Raw genomic sequence first — 21396 nt, forward strand, 5'->3', positions numbered from 1 at the left:
ATATATATATATTGTTATATATATAAATATATCCTATATTTTTGATTGACAAGTTTGCTCACCACCAACAGACGACAATGCTTCACCAATATAAAACAATTAAAAACAACAAAAAACACGTATTTCTAAATAATAATATACGACAGTATAATTGTTTTCAAAATGTTCTTTATTTCATCAAAACTCACTAGCTTCTAGAACTCTAGTCCACATTTTAATTTTATTTTACCTTTATATAACTAGTCAAGTCAGTTAAGAACAAATTCTTATTTTCAATGACGGCCTAGGAACAGTGGGTTGTTCAGGGGCAGAAAGACAGATTTTTTCCTTTGCAGTTCGGGAATTCGATTGACTTTTAGTAACCTTTTACTCTCTAACCACTAGGCTCTGCCCCACTTGGAACGAGCCCAAACAAAACTCACCTCCAATACAGAAAAACGGGTAGTCAAAAATAAATTGTGATCCATGGCAACTCACTGGCTAAACACAAAAGTTTTGACTTCTCACCCTTGAGACAATCAGCAACCAAGTTGTGGAGTGGAGCTTCTCTCTCTTTTCAGGGTTCACTAGATAGGCATGTTGTTGGATCGGGGCCCAGTCCCCAATGTCATGCTCTAGTAATTTTGGGTTGGCACATCTGAGAATGAACCCTGATATTCTAAAAGCAGGGCAACAATGTCAATATAATTGTAACCAAAAATGGTCAGCTGGTTGCATAAATAATTATGGTTTCTAAATGTTACATGAATTGTAAATATTAAATATCAAAACCAAATGTACACCCCTTTGTTAATATGTATTGGCAATAATTCACTTAATGGTGAGGCATGGAATAACAAAACATGTATCTTTTGTCAGGCTGAATGTTTGAAATATGAGGTGATTTGAGTCTTGCTTCTTCAGTAGTGGAATAAAGACAATTAGCATTTGAATGTTGTAAAGAAATACTGGAGTGATGTAGGATTGTTAATAAAATTGATTATAGACAAATTGATTATTGGCCGTCGGGCATAGTATTCTTTTCAATGACATTTTGCTAGATGGGATAGCCCCAATGTCAAAACAGTTTTAAAGTGTCCAAATCAATCACCAATATGCAGAAACAGTTTGTGATGTATTGAAAACCTAAACATAAATTGTGCAATATACACAAACATTTGCCACAATAATCATATTACTTGTATTTTTTTAAACAAGCACCTTATAAACTGCACAAGCACCAGAAACGCTGTTGTTTTGACAAGTAGCAATAAATCACTGATATCGATTAGGGGGGAAATCAGGTTGTACGTGATGTTGAAACTAACACCTCTAAAAAAAACACATGGAAATGGGAGATATCGTTTACCTCACTGGTTAGAGGACAACCTGCAGAAGACAGTCAGGTACATTTTGGAGTGATGCATTTAAATGTAGGGGTCGCTAAACAAAGGAACACAACACTTATTTGTCATCACTCATAGATATCATGTTGAAATCAATTGTGCAAGAGGAGGGAGATGAGGTTGCACTTCCTGTTAAAACTAACAGCTCAAAAACCACACGGAATCTGGGAATAATGTGTACATCACTGGTTAGAGGACAATTTGTAGAAAACAGCTAGCTACATTTTGAAGTGTACAACCACTAGTTATGGATGTAGTATATCTGGTAATGAGGAAACCACTAGTTATGCATGTAGTATATATGCCTGGAGCAAAAAATAGTGAGCAAAGATTTTAGTTTTTCATAATGTATTCTGAATATTACAGCGCAAGATCAGAAGTGCTACTCAAGGAAACTCACATTAAGCTCTGTGTCTATTCACTAATTCACCACCGTGGGGGAAAACTCAGGGGAGTTGTCATAGGCTGACAGCAAAAATAGCCTCAATTTACATGTAGCTTAAAAGTGCATTTCACATTAAATATGGATTATAATTGTAGGGCTCGCTTGAATCACCTGCTTAATATGTTTTTGTTATTGTCGCAAATCAACTGATTTATACTTAAACACTTCAACCAGTAAAATGCTCTTTGGCTAGCTTTGCCATCAGCCTGACAATAAGGGTTTAACCAATTGGCCCATAACTTCACCTAACAACAACATAGACCTACTGTAGGACCCATAACTTCACCTAACAACAACATAGACCAACTGTAGGACCCATAACTTCACCTAATAATAACATAGACCTACTGTAGGACCCATAACTTCACCTAACAACATAGACCTATTGTAGGACCCATACATTTTTTAAATTTTATTTTTAAATTTCACTTTTATTTAACCAGGTAGGCTAGTTGAGAACAAGTTCTCATTTGCAACTGCGACCTGGCCAAGATAAAGCATAGCAATTCGACACATACAACAACACAGAGTTACACATGGAATAAACAAAACATACAGTCAATAATACAGTAGAACAAAAGGTAACAAAAAGTCTATATACAGTGAGTGCAAATGAGGTAAGTTAAGGCAATAAATAGGCCATAAATAAATACACACAGTATGGGGATGAGGTAGGTAGATAGATGGCTGTTTACAGATGGACTATGTACAGGTGCAGTGATCTGTGAGCTGCTCTGACAGCTGGTGCTTAAAGCTAATGAGGGAGATATGAGTCTCCAGCTTCAGAGATTTTTTCAGTTTGTTCCAGTCATTGGCAGCAGAGAACCGGAAGGAAAGGCGGCCAAAGGATGAATTGGCTTTGGGGGTGACCAGTAAGATATACCTGCTGGAGCACGTGCTACGAATGGGTGCTGCTATGGTGACCAGTGAGCTGAGATAAGGCGGGGCTTTACCTAGCAGAGACTTGAAGATGACCTGTAGCCAGTGGGTTTGGCGACGAGTATGAAGCGAGGGCCAACCAACGAGAGCGTACAGGTCGCAATGGTGGGTAGTGTATGGGGCTTTGGTGACAAAACGGATGACACTGTGATAGACTGCGTCCAGTTTGTTGAGTAGAGTGTTGGAGGCTATTTTATAGATTACATCACCGAAGTCGAGGATCGGTAGGATGGTCGGTTTTACGAGGGTATGTTTGGCAGCATGAGTGAAGGATGCTTTGTTGCGATATAGGAAGCCGATTCTCAATTTAATTTTGGATTGGAGATGCTTAATGTGAGTCTGGAAGGAGAGTTCAGTCTAACCAGACACCCAGGTATTTGTAGTTGTCCACGTATTCTAAGTCAGAGCCGTCCAGAGTAGTGATGCTGGACGGGCGAGCAGGTGCGGGCAGTGATCGATTGAATAGCATGCATTTATTTTTACTTGCATTTTTTTTTACATAGATGGCAATGTCAATAAAAGTTACTTTTAGATTTGTATAATTTTCATTTAGATTTAGATAGAATGTAGATTAATCACAGACAATGATTTTGAGATACTATTATGAATTAAATGAAACTGTTCCAGTAAAATGTGAATATGAAAATCAGAACTGGCACCAGATCAGTAGAAATGGTAAGATACATTGCCACTCCAAATGGAAAAGGTTGTTGACCGCTGGTGTAGCCCATTACCGGAAACTTCAGGAGCAAAACGGCAGAATTCTTCTCCTTCTGGTTAGGTTATCTTGATCTCTGGCTCCCTCAAGTCATTTGTGTGTCTTAATTATTTGATCAAACAGCGTGCTTAAAGCATCAGACCAGTTCAGTACATACAGTTGATTTTATTAAAACACATGAGGTGTGTCTATATATGGAAAAATACACATAACATTTCAACCAATCGATTGGTAGAAATAACAGATGACTAGTTGGGGACAGTACTAGAACATGATTTTGGGGCTCCTGAGTGGCGCAGCGGTCTAAGACACAAAGTAGACTAAAATAAAAAGTAATAATAAAAAGTAACACAATAAGATAAAAAATAACCAGGCTATATACAGGGGGCACCGGTACCGAGTCAGTGTGCAGGGGTACAGGCTAGTTGAGGTAATCTGTACATGAAAGTAGGGGCGTAGTGACTATGCATAGGTAACAAACAACCAGCGAGTAGCAGCAGTGCAAAAGTGAGGGGGGTGGGGGGGTCAATGTAAATTGTCCAGTGGCGATTTTATGAATTGTTCAGCAGTCTTATGGCTTGGGGGTAGAAGCTGTTGAGGAGGCTTTTGGTCCTAGACTTGGCGCTCTGGTACCGCTTGCAGTGCGGTGGCAGAGAAAACTGTTTAAAACTTGGGTGACTGGAGTCTCTGACAATTTTATGGGCTTTCCTCTGACACCGCCTATTATATAGGTCCTGGATGGCAGGAAGCTTGGCCACAGTGATGTACTGGGCCGTTCGCACTACCCTCTGTAGCGCCTTATGGTCAGATGCCGTGCAGTTGCCATACCAGGCGGTGATGCAACCGGTCAGGATGCTCTCGATGGTGCAGCTGTATTAGCTTTTGAGGATCTGGGGACCCATGGAAAAGGTTTTGTTGTGCCCTCTTCATGACTGTCTTGGTATATACCCATATGGGTGATTGAAAGATGAACTGAGGTCCACACCCCAGTCCAGTTGATGGTGGTAATGCACCTTAAAGTTGGTTGCCAACCGCCATATCAATTCCTAAGAAGAAAAAGAAGCCCGAAGGAAGGAGAAATGACGAGAAACTAATTTGGTTTACCGTTTGGGGTGTTACTTGTTACGATGTGATATGAAAGTATTATTTGAAATGTTTTTGATGTGATATGAAAGTATTATGTGAAATTATTTTGATGTGATATTTCAGAGTTGTGTGAAATTATTTTGATGTGATATGAAACTTCAGTGATTTATGTTTCTAGAAACTTATCGCAATTGAGAATCGATTCATATTTAGATAAACTTCAGTTAGTGCTAAATACGGCTGCTAGAATCCTGACTAGAACCAAAACATTTGATCATATCACTCCAGTGATAGCCTCTCTACACTGGCTTCCTGTTAAGGCAAGGGCTGATTTCAAGGTTTTACTGCTAACCTACAAAGCATTACATGGGCTTGCTCCTACCTATCTTTCCGATTTGGTCCTGCCGTACATACCTACACGTACGCTACGGTCACAAGACGCAGGCCTCCTAATTGTCCCTAGAATTTCCAAGCAAACAGCTGGAGGCAGGGCTTTCTCCTATAAAGCTACATTTTTATGGAATGGTCTGCCTACCCATGTGAGAGACGCAGACTCGGTCTCAACCTTTAAATCTTTACTGAAGACTCATCTCTTCAGTAGGTCCTATGATTGAGTGTAGTCTGGCCCAGGAGTGTGAAGGTGAACGGAAAGGCTCTGGAGCAACGAACCGCCCTTGCTGTCTCTGCCTGGCCGGTTCCCCTCTTTCCACTTGGATTCTCTGCCTCTAACCCTATTACAGGGGCTGAGTCACTGGCTTACTGGTGTTCTTCCATGCCGTCCCTAGTAGGGGTGCGACACTTGAGTGGGTTGAGTCATTGACGTGGTCTTCCTGTCTGGGTTGGCACCCCCCCTTGGGTTGTGCCGTGGCGGAGATCTTTGTGGGCTATACTCGGCCTTGTCTCAGGATGGTAAGTTGGTGGTTGGAGATATCCCTCTAGTGGTGTGGGGGCTGTGCTTTGGCAAAGTGGGTAGGGTTATATCCTGCCTGTTTGGCCCTGTCCAGGGGAATCGTCAGATGGGCCACAGTGTCTCCTGACCCCCCTGTCTCAGCCTCCAGTATTTATGCTGCAGTAGTTTGTGTGTCGGGGGGCTAGGGTCAGTCTGTTATATCTGGAGTATTTCTACTGTCTTATCCGGTGTCCTGTGTGAATTTAAGTATGCTCTCTCTAATTCTTTATTTCTTTCTTTCTTTCTCTCTCTCTCGGAGGACCTGAGCCCTAGGACCATGCCTCAGGACTACCTGGCATGATGACTCCTTGCTGTCCCCTGTTTACCTGGCCGTGCAGCTGCTCCGGTTTCAACTGTTCTGCCTGCAGCTTTGGAACCCTGACCTGTTCACCGAACGTGCTGCCTGTCCCAGACCTGCTTTTTTCAACTCTCTAGAGACAGCAGGAGCGGTAGAGATACTCTCAATGATCGGCTATGAAAAACCAACTGACATTTACTCCTGAGGTACTGACATGTTGCACCCTCGACAACTACTGTGATTATTATTATTTGACCATGCTGGCCATTTATGAACATTTAAACATCTTGGCCATGTTCTGTTATAATCTCCACCCGTCACAGCCAGAAGAGGACTGGCCACCCCTCATAGCCTGGTTCCTCTCTAGGTTTCTTCCTAGGTTTTGGCCTTTCTAGGGGGTTTTTCCTAGCCACCGTGTTTCTACACCTGCATTGCTTGCTGTTTGGGGTTTTAGGCTGGGTTTCTGTACAGCACTTTGAGATATCAGCTGATGTAAGAAGGGCTATATAAATAAATTTGATTTGATGATGGAATACTTTACTATTTTACCTGCCAGAGCCAGTCTACCTCTGAAAATAACATACAGTCCTTGGACCTTGAGGAGTAACGGGGGCAGCAATCAGCAGTAGAAACAATAACAAAGCGTACTCCCTGCCCGTTTCGGTAAAAAGCTGAGGGATGGGGCTGGAGAAATGCAACCATCCATGATATCAACATTCAAGTTTTAACCATGTTTTGAGGACATACAGTGTTTGTTTATATTTACTGACAAACATTGGAGTAAAAAAAGCTTATATTTTGGGTTCTGATGGGGTACGACAGTTGAACTAAGCTCATGAGGCATTTATAAGGGATTTCTTCAAGAAACAATGGGTACATATCATGAATGTATAAGTCCCAAAATGGATGTAACAACTGCTGATTGCCCCTTTAAGAGAACATCTTGGGCTAATCTAATAGGAGATATTGAGGACTACAGTATTTCAGGCATTGTCATTGGATGCATGTGAGCAATTGTTAACGTGTTGTTGATGGTCCACTCTTGATGTTCTACACGTTACAGTGTAGCTTCAGCCATTCCTACAGAACAACATTAAAGTGTAGAACCCCTTTACTGCATATTGGTTCAACGACTGCAGAGACGGTACTTACTGGTGTTAAACATATCTCCAACCTCCTCTTCTTCCTCCAATGTGACAGTCATCTCCCCCTCCTCCTCTTTCACTCCAAAAACTGCAGCCGCCTTTTCCTTCTCTTCTTTTACTGTAACATCCTCCTCCTCTTTCACTCTGAACGCGTCTTCCTCTTCTTTCACTGAAACGTCTTTCTCTGATTCTTCTTTCACGGTAACAGCTTCACACTCTACTTGTTTTTGTATTGTAACATCCTTCTCTTCCTCCTCCTCTTTCACTAGAGCTTCTTTCTCCGTCCAGCAGACCTCCTCTTCTTTAGCAGGAGGAGAGTAACTTAGTGAACTCATTGTCGGAGATGTTAGCTAGCTAGCATTAGCGACTAGCCTAGTTCTAAGCTAACTTAGCAAACCAGCTAGCTGACAAACAACGTAAATATATAATTAAATGTGCCAACAAGTACATACGACAGAAGTGTGTTTAATACACAGCGACTAATATACACCAAAACAGTGTAAAGAGCGTGAATGTTGTAGCTATGTTTGCTAGAAAGCTACCGAGGTGTCTGACAAGCTGGGCAACGCAGTTGAGGAACCAAACATTTATTTTTCATTTATTTCATAAAAGTTTAATATTATATTAAGTCGTTCAAAGAGAAGCATGTGTTGATTGATTCGTTTTTAATAAGTGAGAATTTAAAACAAACTTTACACCCACTACATATTTGCATTGAACCATACTTCTGACATGGATCATTTTGACTCCAGAGGCATATCTTTTATCATGGCTAAAATGGGGTTTATTCAATTCTTCATGACTTTGTCAATCAATTTCTTAATTTCTTAATAAATCAAAATCATGTTTTAGTGCTTCTGTATCAATATGGACTTTTAACAAATTCAAATCCTTTGGAGTCATTTTGACCCCAACCAAAAGCACCTTTGATAAATAGGACGTTTATTTCAAATCAAAATCGAATCATATTTTATTGGTCACACATGTTTAGCAGATGTTATTGTGGGTGTAGTGAAATGCTTGTGTTTCTAGCTCCGACAGTGCAGTAATATCTAACAAGTAATATCTAACAATTTCACAACATATACCCAATACACACAAATCTAAGTATTTGAATCTAGGTTTTTCTGTAGACATGATCCATCCCACCAGAGGGTGGAGGGGCTCCTGTATCAGTGGTTTTGATCAGATAGACACCTGCAGATACACAGTATAGTGCCTCCCATGTACTCTCCTAAGATTAGACTTTTCTATATCACGTATCACATGACTGTGTACAAAACTGCCAATGGTAGAAAACTCTGCCAGTGGTAGAAAACTCTGCCAGCGGTAGAAAACTCTGCCAGCGATATACAGTGCATTCGTAAAGTATTCAGACCCCTTCACATTTTCCACATTATGTTACGTTACAGACTTATTCTAAAATTGAATAATTTTTCGCCATCATCAATCAACACACAATACCCCATAATGACATAGCAATACCCCGTAATGACATTACAATACCATCAGAGTACCCCACAAAGACAAAAACAAAACAGGTTTCTAGAAATGTTTACAAATGTATTTACTTAAGTATTCAGAACCTTTGCTATGAGATTCGAAATTGAGCTCAGATGCATCCTGATTCCATTCATCATCCTTGAGATGTTTCTACAACTTGATTGGAGTCCACCTGTGGTAAAATCAATTGATTAGACATGATTTGGAAAGGCACACACTTCTCTATATAAGGTCCCACAGTTCACAGTGCATGTCAGAACAAAAACAAACCGTGAGGTTAAAGGAATTGTCCGTAGAGCTCTGAGACAGGATTGTGTCGAGGCACCGACCTGGGGAAGGGTTCCAAAAAATGTCTGCAGCATTGGAGGTCCCCAAGAACACAGTGGCCTCCATCATTCTGAAATGGAAAAAGTTTGGAGCCACCAAGACTCTTCCAAGAGCTGGCCACCCAGCCAAACAGCAATCGGGGGGAAAGGGCCTTGGTCAGGGAGGTGACCAGGAACCCGATGGTCACTCTGACAGAGCTCCAGAGTTCCTCTGTGGAGATGGGAGAACCTTCCAGAAGGACCATCATCTCTGCAGCACTCCACCAATCAGGTCTTTATGGTAGAGATGCCAGATGGAAGAAACTCCTCAGTAAAAGGCACATGACAGCCTGCTTGGAGTTTGCCAAAAGGCACCCAAAGGACTCTCAGACCATGAGTAACAAGATTCTCTGGTCTGATGAAACCAAGATTGAACTCTTTGGCCTGAATGCCAAGTGTCACATCTGGAGGAAAATTGGCACCATCCCTACGGTGAAGCATGGTGGTGGCAGCATCATGCTGTGGGGATGTTTTTCAGCAACAGTGCAAATTGTCCACTGATATTGGTATAACTTCTCACCCCTTGTGGCTGTATGAAAGTTAATTTCCCCTCAGACACACATTTGTTCTTTGATATAATGAAGGTCATTTGTGTAGAATGTACTTTTCCCCACCTCTTTATTTTTTTCAAGAGAAAAACTGCTGATGAACAACCACATTTCTAAATGACACCTTGTCTATTCTTCTATTCTAACTCTCAACAGTAAGTTTAGACCCCGACTGATTAAAATATATATATATATTATTATTTATTACAAAAAACACAAGGAAGGGGTAACATTAAAGTATTAGAACATGAAGGACAAACAATACAGCATCAAGACACTATCAAACATGTATCAGTCTGTCCACAACAGAGCCATCCTTATGTGTGAGGGTGAATGTGCATGATAGTGATATAAAATATATGTCATAGTTTCCTTTTTCATGATCACAATCTTGTAAAACCCGAACCTTCCAAGATCCCCCCACAGCTCCCCAATAGCTGCCCCTCAACCCTCCAAGATCCCCCCACAGTTCCCCAATAGCTGTTCCTCAAACCTCCAAGATCCCCCCACAGCTCCCCAATAGCTGTCCCTCAACCCTCCAAGATCCCCCCACAGTTCCCCAATAGCTGTCCCTCAACCATTCGAGACCCCTCCCACAGTCCCCCCCCAGAAGAAAAAATATAAAAAATACTATTGATTCCATTCTCCACCCCCAAGAACCTCCCAATGCACCAACAACCAAGATAATTAACTACAGAGAAAAAAGGAAAAGACAGAAGAAAACAGCAAACAACAATGCAAAAAAATAAAAAGTAAATTTAAACAAAGGACATCAAGGACAACTGAAATCATAACAGCAATTCCAACTGTATAAGTTTGTATGTGTGTGTTCTTGTATGTGTTTATTTGAATGAGAGTGTGTGTATATGCATGTGTACCAACACCTGCATGGCATCAGCCTCAGGCAAACCGGCATTAGTTGTAAAAACACTGCCACTTAGTGTCATTCAAATGTACTTTTTATTATGTTTTATTTTGACTTTTTTAAATTTTATTTTGACTTTTATCATTTGACCACCATTCTATCTCCTATAATCTATCTACCATGAGGTAGTCACCTGGAATGCATTTCAATTTACCGTGCCTTGTTAAATGTTCATTTGCGGAATTTCTTTCTTTCTTAATGCATTTGAGCCAATCAGTTGTGTTGTGACAAGGTAGGGGTGGTATACAGAAGATAGCCCTATTTGCTGAAAGACCAAGTCTATATTATGGCAAGAACAGCTCAAATAAGCATAAAAAAATGACAGTCCATCATTACTTTAACACATGAAGGTCAGTCAATGCAGAAACTTTCAGGAACTTTGAAAGATTCATCAAGTGCAGTCGCAAAAACCATCCATCGCTATGATGAAGCTGGCTCTCATGAGGATTGCCACAGGAAAGGAAGACCCAGAGTTACCTCTGCTGCAGAAGATAAGTTCATTAGAGTTAACTGTGAAGATAACACAACTATGCCTATGAGATGGTTTGAGATGAATCGGACCGCAGAGTGAAAGAAATGCAGCCAACAAGTGCTCAGCATATGTGGGAACTCCTTCAAGACTGTTGGAAAAGCATTCCAGGTGAAGCTGGTTGAGGGACTGCAAAGAGTGTGAAAAGCTGTCATCAAGGCAAAGGGTGGCTACTTTGAAAGATTTCAAATATAAAATATATTTGGATTTGTTTAACACTTTATTGGTTACTACATGATTCCATATGAGTTATTTCATAGTTGTGTTCTCTTCACTATTATTCTACAATGTAGACAATAGTTAAAATAAAGAAAAAACAGAATTGTAGGTGTGTCCAAACAATTGACCGGTACTGAATATGCATTGTGGAGGAGAACTGATCCTAGATCTGTTCAAAGGCATAACATCTACAGCAGGAACAACTGTCTATGTTAGAGAGCATATACAGTGAGGGAAAAAAGTATTTCATCCCCTGCTGATTTTGTATGTTTGCACACTGACAAAGAAATGATCAGTCTATAATTTTAACGGTAGGTTTATTTGAACAGTGAGAGACAGAATAACAACAAAAAAATCCAGAAAAACGCATGTCAAAAATGTTATAAATTGATTTTCATTTTAATGAGGGAAATAAGTATTGAACTAAGGCCTTGCCATTTCAGATATTTTTTAAAAGATTGGGGAATTTTTTACAATTAGGAAATAATATGTCATGTTTTACTCGTACCTCAACCAACATTGTGAATGGTTAGGAAATAATATGTCATGTTTTACTAGTACCTCAGCCAGCATTGTGAATGATTAGGAAATAATATGTCATGTTTTACTCGTACCTCAGCCAGCATTGTGAATGGTTAGGAAATAATATGTCATGTTTTACTCGTACCTCAGCCAGCATTATGAATGGTTAGGAAATAATATTTCATGTTTTACTCGTACCACAGCCAGCATTGTGAATGGTTAGGAAATAATATGTCATGTTTTACTAGTACCTCAGCCAGAATTGGGAATGGTGTCTAATGCAGTGACATACTAGACCATGGTAGTAAATTAATACTTAGGTGTTTTTAGTCATGCATGAAAGGTCTGGGGTGGTTCTGTGGTTATAAGTTACTGACCTTGGAATACATTTCTGGCCATGCTGGCAGGGTCTGAATCAAACCCAATGTCTACCTGGCACACTGACAGGGTCTGAATCAAACCCAATGTCCACCTGGCACACTGACAGGGTCTGAATCAAACCCAATGTCCACCTGGTAAACTGGCAGGGTCTGAATCAAACCCAATGTCCACCTGGTACACTGGTAGGGTCTGAATCAAACCCAATGTCCACCTGGCACACTGGCAGGGTCTGAATCAAACCCAATGTCCACCTGGTACACTGGCAGGGTCTGAATCAACCCAATGTCCACCTGGTACACTGGCAGGGTCTGAATCAAACCCAATGTCCACCTGGTACACTGACAGGGTCTGAATCAAACCCAATGTCCACCTGGCACACTGGCAGGGTCTGAATTAAACCCAATGTCCACCTGGTACACTGTCAGGGTCTGAATCAAACCCAATGTCCACCTGGCACACTGGCAGGGTCGGAATCAAACCCAATGTCCCCCTGGTACACTGGCAGGGTCTGAATCAAACCCAATGTCCAACTGGTACACTGGCAGGGTCTGAATCAAACCCAATGTCCACCTGGTACACGGGCAGGGTCTGAATCAAACCCAATGTCCACCTGGTACACTGGCAGGGTCTGAATCAAACCCAATGTCCACCTGGTACACTGACAGGGCCTGAATCAACCCAATGTTAAGGGGAGGGAAGATTGGTCAAGAGGGTGATGATTATTGTTGTTCTACTGCCTGATTGTTATGCAACAACACTGTTTACAAAAGCTTTGTTAAATCAGCACAAAAGTTTTCAGCTGTGCTAACATAATTGCAAAAGGGTTTTCTAATGATCAATTAGTCTTTTAAAATGATAAACTTGGATTAGCTAACACAACGTGCCATTGGAACACAGGAGTGATGGTTGCTGATAATGGGCCTATGTACACCTATGTAGATATTCCATAAAAAATCTGCCGTTTTCAGCTACAATAGTCATTTACAATATTAACAATGTCTACACTGTATTTCTGATCAATTTGATGTTATTTTAATGGAAAATCTTTTTGATTTTCTTTCAAAAACAAGGACATTTCTAAGTGACCCCAAACTTTTGGTAGACCATGTAGGAGCAGTATAGACCTAGTCTGTTCATTATATACATCTACATGATGTGTTGTTACACCATGTAGGAGCAGTATAGACCTAGTCTGTTCATTATATACATCTACATGATGTGTTGTTACACCATGTAGGAGCAGTATAAACCTAGTCTGTTCATTATATACATCTACATGATGTATTGTTACACCATGTAGGAGCAGTATAGACCTAGTCTGTTCATTATATACATCTACATGATGTATTGTTACACCATGTAGGAGCAGTATAGACCTAGAGTAGCTGGCTACTTATTTAGATTTAGTTTGACTGAATAAAACTGCCTTAAATGTGCTGTAGTAAAACATTATTAGCACTAATCAATCAACACATTCCTGTCTTTGTATGTCTCAATATAATAGTATTATTTAATTAAATCCATGTGAAATAATCTTTGTCTGAAAATAAAATCTGATCCTCAACTGCGTTTCCCTCCAGTCAGCAGACGGCGATGTGCGTCTTTCAGGCGATGCTGCAGCGTGACGTATAATCTAGTGGACGGTTCTTCATAAACAGCTCGTCAACCACCTCGGTAGCTTGCTAGCCAACATAGCCGAAAGATTCAAGATATTTATACGCTTTCGGTCTATATTACCTACTGTGTTTTAGACACACTTCTGTCGTATCTACTTGTTAACCTATTTCATTTAATATAACGTTGGCTGGTTAAGTTAGCATTAGCCTAGTCGCTAATGATAGCTAGCTAGCTAACATCCCCGAACATGAGCTCCCTAAACTACTCCCCTCCTGTTAAAGAAGAGGAAGTCTGCTGGACATTGTCGTGAAAGAGGAGAAGGAAGAGGAGGATGTTACAGTAAAACAAGAAGTAGAGGGTGAGGCTGTTACAGTGAAAGAAGAAGAGAAAGACGTTTCAGTGAAAGAAGAGGAAGACACGTTCAGAGTGAAAGAGGAGGAGGATGTTACTGTGAAAGAAGAAGAGGAAGAGGAGGAGGAGGAGACAGGTCAGATTAACACCAGTAAATACTAATATTTAATAACGGGGCACAATTCCTGCAGTTGTTGAACTGATGAACACAAACGTGGTTTTAAAGCAGCAATGGTTTTTGTTTTGCATAAATTTTAAAATCCAAAATCTGAGTCTGGTGTAATTCTGTTACTGTGGAATTGCCCAGCTCCTAACTATACTCAACAAAAAATATAAACGCAACATGCAACAACTTCAAAGATTTTACTGAGTTACAGTTCATAGAAGTCAATTGAAATAAATTAATTATGCCCTAATCTATGGGTTTCACGACTGGGCAGGTTCTGCTGCCATAGGCCCACCCACTGGGGTGCCAGGCCCAGCCAATCAGAATGAGGTTTTCCCAACAAAAGGGCTTTATTACAGACAGAAATACCCCTCCGCACCCCCCTCCCTCAGACGATCCCGCATGAAACATGGGACCAACACTTTCCATGTTGCGTTTATATTTTTGTTCAGTATATAAACTTAGAAACACATGTCAGCGTAGAGCCCTGAACTATAATAATAAGGCAGCAGTTTATCTGGCAGGACAGTGTGGTGTGTAGTGATCAGCAGTTTATCTGTCAGGACAGTGTGGTGTGTAGTGATCAGCAGTTTATCTGTCATGACAGTGTGGTGTGTAGTGATCAGTTTATTTGTCAGGACAGTGTGGTGTGTAGTGATCAGCAGTTTATCTGGCAGGACAGTGTGGTGTGTAGTGATCAGTTTATCTGGCAGGACAGTGTGGTGTGTAGTGATCAGTTTATCTGTCAGGACAGTGTGGTGTGTAGTGATCAGCAGTTTATCTGTAAGGACAGTTTGGTGTGTAGTGATCAGCAGTTTATCTGTCAGGACAGTGTGGTGTGTAGTGATCAGCAGTTTATCTGTCATGACAGTGTGGTGTGTAGTGATCAGCCGTTTATCTGGCAGGACAGTGTGGTGTGTAGTGATCAGCAGTTTATCTGGCAGGACAGTGTGGTGTGTAGTGATCAGCAGTTTATCTGGCAGGACAGTGTGGTGTGTAGTGATCAGCAGTTTATCTGTCAGGACAGTGTGGTGTGTAGTGATCAGTTTATCTGGCAGGACAGTGTGGTGTGTAGTGATCAGCAGTTTATCTGGCAGGACAGTGTGGTGTGTAGTGATAAGCAGTTTATCTGTCAGGACAGTGTGGTGTGTAGTGATCAGCAGTTTATCTGGCAGGACAGTGTGGTGTGTAGTGATCAGTTTATCTGGCAGGACAGTGTGGTGTGTAGTGATCAGCAGTTTATCTGGCAGGACAGTGTGGTGTGTAGTGATCAGCAGTTTATCTGGCAGGACAGTGTGGTGTGTAGTGATCAGCAGTTTATCTGGCAGGACAGTGTGGTGTGTAGTGATCAGTTTATCTGTCAGGACAGTGTGGTGTGTAGTGATCTGTTTATCTGGCAGGACAGTGTGGTGTGTAGTGATCAGCAGTTTATCTGGCAGGACAGTGTGGTGTGTAGTGATCAGCAGTTTATCTGGCAGGACAGTGTGGTGTGTAGTGATCAGCAGTTTATCTGGCAGGACAGTGTGGTGTGTAGTGATCAGCAGTTTATCTGGCAGGACAGTGTGATGTGTAGTGATCAGCAGTTTATCTGTCAGGACAGTGTGGTGTGTAGTGATCAGCAGTTTATCTGGCAGGACAGTGTGGTGTGTAGTGATCAGTTTATCTGTCAGGACAGTGTGGTGTGTAGTGATCAGTTTATCTGGCAGGACAGTGTGGTGTGTAGTGATCAGCAGTTTATCTGGCAGGACAGTGTGGTGTGTAGTGATCAGTTTATCTGGCAGGACAGTGTGGTGTGTAGTGATAAGCAGTTTATCTGTCAGGACAGTGTGGTGTGTAGTGATCAGCAGTTTATCTGTCAGGACAGTGTGGTGTGTAGTGATCAGCAGTTTATCTGGCAGGACAGTGTGGTGTGTAGTGATCAGTTTATCTGTCAGGACAGTGTGTTGTGTAGTGATCAGTTTATCTGGCAGGACAGTGTGGTGTGTAGTGATCAGTTTATCTGGCAGGACAGTGTGGTGTGTAGTGATCAGCAGTTTATCTGGCAGGACAGTGTGGTGTGTAGTGATCAGTTTATCTGGCAGGACAGTGTGGTGTGTAGTGATAAGCAGTTTATCTGTCAGGACAGTGTGGTGTGTAGTGATCAGCAGTTTATCTGTCAGGACAGTGTGGTGTGTAGTGATCAGCAGTTTATCTGGCAGGACAGTGTGGTGTGTAGTGATCAGTTTATCTGTCAGGACAGTGTGTTGTGTAGTGATCAGTTTATCTGGCAGGACAGTGTGGTGTGTAGTGATCAGTTTATCTGGCAGGACAGTGTGGTGTGTAGTGATCAGCAGTTTATCTGGCAGGACAGTGTGATGTGTAGTGATCAGCAGTTTATCTGTCAGGACAGTGTGGTGTGTAGTGATCAGCAGTTTATCTGGCAGGACAGTGTGGTGTGTAGTGGTCAGCAGTTTATCTGGCAGGACAGTGTGATGTGTAGTGATCAGCAGTTTTCTGTCAGGACAGTGTGGTGTGTAGTGATCAGCAGTTTATCTGGCAGGACAGTGTGGTGTGTAGTGATCAGCAGTTTATCTGTCAGGACAGTGTGGTGTGTAGTGATCAGTTTATCTGGCAGGACAGTGTGGTGTGTAGTGATCAGCAGTTTATCTGTCAGGACAGTGTGGTGTGTAGTGATCAGTTATCTGTCAGGACAGTGTGGTGTGTAGTGATCAGCAGTTTATCTGGCAGGACAGTGTGGTGTGTAGTGATCAGTTTATCTGGCAGGACAGTGTGGTGTGTAGTGATCTGTTTATCTGGCAGGACAGTGTGGTGTGTAGTGATCAGCAGTTTATCTGGCAGGACAGTGTGGTGTGTAGTGATCAGCAGTTTATCTGGCAGGACAGTGTGGTGTGTAGTGATCAGCAGTTTATCTGGCAGGACAGTGTGGTGTGTAGTGATCAGCAGTTTATCTGGCAGGACAGTGTGATGTGTAGTGATCAGCAGTTTATCTGTCAGGACAGTGTGGTGTGTAGTGATCAGCAGTTTATCTGGCAGGACAGTGTGGTGTGTAGTGATCAGTTTATCTGTCAGGACAGTGTGGTGTGTAGTGATCAGTTTATCTGGCAGGACAGTGTGGTGTGTAGTGATCAGCAGTTTATCTGGCAGGACAGTGTGGTGTGTAGTGATCAGTTTATCTGGCAGGACAGTGTGGTGTGTAGTGATCAGCAGTTTATCTGTCAGGACAGTGTGGTGTGTAGTGATCAGCAGTTTATCTGTCAGGACAGTGTGGTGTGTAGTGATCAGCAGTTTATCTGGCAGGACAGTGTGGTGTGTAGTGATCAGTTTATCTGTCAGGACAGTGTGATGTGTAGTGATCAGCAGTTTATCTGTCAGGACAGTGTTGTGTGTAGTGATCAGCAGTTTATCTGGCAGGACAGTGTGGTGTGTAGTGATCAGCAGTTTATCTGGCAGGACAGTGTTGTGTGTAGTGATCAGTTTATCTGTCAGGACAGTTTGGTGTGTAGTGATCAGTTTATCTGGCAGGACAGTGTGGTGTGTAGTGATCAGCAGTTTATCTGGCAGGACAGTGTGGTGTGTAGTGATCAGCAGTTTATCTGGCAGGACAGTGTGATGTGTAGTGATCAGCAGTTTACCTGTCAGGACAGTGTTGTGTGTAGTGATCAGCAGTTTATCTGGCAGGACAGTGTGGTGTGTAGTGATCAGCAGTTTATCTGGCAGGACAGTGTGGTGTGTAGTGATCAGCAGTTTATCTGGCAGGACAGTGTGGTGTGTAGTGATCAGCAGTTTATCTGGCAGGACAGTGTGGTGTGTAGTGATCAGTTTATCTGGCAGGACAGTGTGGTGTGTAGTGATCAGCAGTTTATCTGGCAGGACAGTGTGGTGTGTAGTGATCAGCAGTTTATCTGGCAGGACAGTGTGGTGTGTAGTGATCAGCAGTTTATCTGGCAGGACAGTGTGGTGTGTAGTGATCAGCAGTTTATCTGGCAGGACAGTGTGATGTGTAGTGATCAGCAGTTTATCTGTCAGGACAGTGTGGTGTGTAGTGATCAGCAGTTTATCTGGCAGGACAGTGTGGTGTGTAGTGATCAGTTTATCTGTCAGGACAGTGTGGTGTGTAGTGATCAGCAGTTTATCTGGCAGGACAGTGTGGTGTGTAGTGATCAGCAGTTTATCTGGCAGGACAGTGTTGTGTGTAGTGATCAGCAGTTTATCTGGCAGGACAGTGTGGTGTGTAGTGATCAGCAGTTTATCTGGCAGGACAGTGTTGTGTGTAGTGATCAGTTTATCTGTCAGGACAGTTTGGTGTGTAGTGATCAGTTTATCTGGCAGGACAGTGTGGTGTGTAGTGATCAGCAGTTTATCTGGCAGGACAGTGTGGTGTGTAGTGATCAGCAGTTTATCTGGCAGGACAGTGTGATGTGTAGTGATCAGCAGTTTACCTGTCAGGACAGTGTTGTGTGTAGTGATCAGCAGTTTATCTGGCAGGACAGTGTGGTGTGTAGTGATCAGCAGTTTATCTGGCAGGACAGTGTGGTGTGTAGTGATCAGCAGTTTATCTGGCAGGACAGTGTGGTGTGTAGTGATCAGCAGTTTATCTGGCAGGACAGTGTGGTGTGTAGTGATCAGCAGTTTATCTGGCAGGACAGTGTGGTGTGTAGTGATCAGTTTATCTGGCAGGACAGTGTGGCGTGTAGTGATCAGCAGTTTATCTGGCAGAACAGTGTGGTGTGTAGTGATCAGCAGTTTATCTGTCAGGACAGTGTGTTGTGTAGTGATCAGTTTATCTGGCAGGACAGTGTGATGTGTAGTGATCAGCAGTTTATCTGTCAGGACAGTGTGGTGTGTAGTGATCAGTTTATCTGGCAGGACAGTGTGATGTGTAGTGATCAGCAGTTTATCTGTCAGGACATTGTGGTGTGTAGTGATCAGCAGTTTATCTGGCAGGACAGTGTGGTGTGTAGTGATCAGCAGTTTATCTGGCAGGACAGTGTGGTGTGTAGTGATCAGTTTATCTGTCAGGACAGTGTGGTGTGTAGTGATCAGTTTATCTGTCAGGACAGTGTTGTGTGTAGTGATCAGTTTATCTGTCAGGACAGTTTGGTGTGTAGTGATCAGTTTATCTGGCAGGACAGTGTGGTGTGTAGTGATCAGCAGTTTATCTGGCAGGACAGTGTGGTGTGTAGTGATCAGCAGTTTATCTGGCAGGACAGTGTGGTGTGTAGTGATGTGTTATGGAGGCACTTTGGTGATTCTTCATGTTCATCATTACTATTGTATCTAAATGAATTATTTTAACACATTGGTTAAAAGACTCTTGTCACAAAAATGTAATTACATGGAGCAATATACCACATTACTTCTTACTTACATTTCTTGTGTTACAAACATTGCCAAGCTGCTCATTCGTTTCTTGTTGTTGGGATTGTTGGTGTAATCAGTCATGGCAAAAAAGTATTTGGGCTGGTAAAAAATCAGTGGCTGGTATATTCTATCATCTGTCTGCTACAGTGGCTGGTATATTCTATCATCTGCCTGATACAGTGGCTGGTATATTCTATCATCTGCCTGCTACAGTGGCTGGTATATTTTATCATCTGCCTGCTACAGTGGCTGGTATATTCTATCATCTGCCTGCTACAGTGGCTGGTATATTCTATCATCTGCCTGCTACAGTGGCTGGTATATTCTATCATCTGCCTGCTACAGTGGCTGGTATATTCTATCATCTGCCTGTTACAGTGGCTGGTATATTCTATCATCTGCCTGCTACACTGGCTGGTATATTCTATCATCTGCCTGCTACAGTGGCTGGTGGACCAAAATCAATCTAAAACAAGACTTAGAAGACATTTGTCAAAGTTTGTAAAAACATTTAAACACTACATTCACTACATTGACTGTCTGATTTTGACTTTCATACAGGAGAGAGACGGGACTATCGTGGATCCTCTGGGGAGCCTCAACAACATCATGATGCTGACGAGGCAGAGAAGAGTCTTGCAACATCAGGACACCTCAAGAAACACCATCAGAGACCCACAGGGAAGAAATCTCACTGCTCTGACCGTGGGAAACTTGCAGATTTTCATCAGAACTTAAAAAATACCAGCGAGTACACACAAGAGAGAAACCTTATAGCTGTAATCAATGTGGGAAGAGTTTTACTCATTCAAGTAATCTGAAAACACACCAGAGAACACACACAGGAGAGCAGTCATATAGCTGTGAGCAATGTGGGAAAAACTTTTCTCGGGGAGAAAGCCTTAAAGAGCACCAGAGAATACACACAGGAGAGAAGCCTTATAGCTGTGATCAGTGTGGCAAGAGTTTTACTCAGTCAAGCAACCTGGTATCACACCAGAGAACACACACAGGAGAGCAGGCATATAGCTGTAATCAATGTGGGAAGAGTTTTTCTCGGATAGACCACCTTAAAGGACATCAGAGAACACACACAGGAGAGAGACCTTATAGCTGTGATCAGTGTGGGAAGAGTTTTACTCAGTCAAACAGCCTGAATAGACACAAGAGAACACACACAGGAGAGAAACCTTTTAGCTGTGATCGATGTGAGAAAAGCTTTTCTCGGATAGAATACCTTAAAGGACACCAGATAACACATACAGGAGAGAAACCTTATAGCTGTGATTAATGTGGGAAAAGCTTTGGTAGAACTTATTATCTGACTGAACATAAGCAAACACACCCAGGAGACAAACCTTACCATTGCTCTGACTGTGGGAAGCTCTTTAATTCCCTAAGAAGCCTGACACAACACCAGAGAACACACACAGGAGACACACCTTACCACTGCTCTGACTGTGGGAAGAGCTTTGCTTCCCTAAGAAACCTGACAAAACACCAGAGAACACACACAGGAGACAAACCTTACCATTGCTCTGACTGTGGGAAGAGCTTTACTTCCCTAAGAAGCCTGGCACAACACCAGAGAACACACACAGGAGACAAACCTTACCACTGCTCTGACTGTGGGAAGCGCTTTACTTCCCTAAGAAACCTGACACAACACCAGATGTGTCCTCTCTGGAAAAAAGCAGGAGCAGACATTTCTGAACTCTTAACCAACAGGCCTTTACACCCATGAATGAGTATCAATAATGTGTCCCTATTTCTGAGGCTACATGATGTATCGTTCAGCACATTTACTTTGTAATATTCATTTATTTGTTTTTATCTCTTGATTTATTTGACAGATTGCCAATAGTGTGAAAACCTGTCATCAAGGCAAAGGGTTTTAAAGAATATACAATACATTTTGATTTGTTTAACACTTTTTTTGGTTAC

The 21396-nt window shown here is 42.1% G+C and overlaps 1 pseudogene; it reads left to right on the forward strand.

The window, feature by feature from the left end:
• LOC115148373 (zinc finger protein 271-like) overlaps positions 1-21396 on the forward strand; it is a 44939-nt pseudogene extending 23543 nt beyond the window's left edge.

The sequence above is a fragment of the Salmo trutta genome, chromosome 15 (assembly GCF_901001165.1).
Source record: "Salmo trutta chromosome 15, fSalTru1.1, whole genome shotgun sequence".
NCBI lineage: Eukaryota > Metazoa > Chordata > Actinopteri > Salmoniformes > Salmonidae > Salmo > Salmo trutta.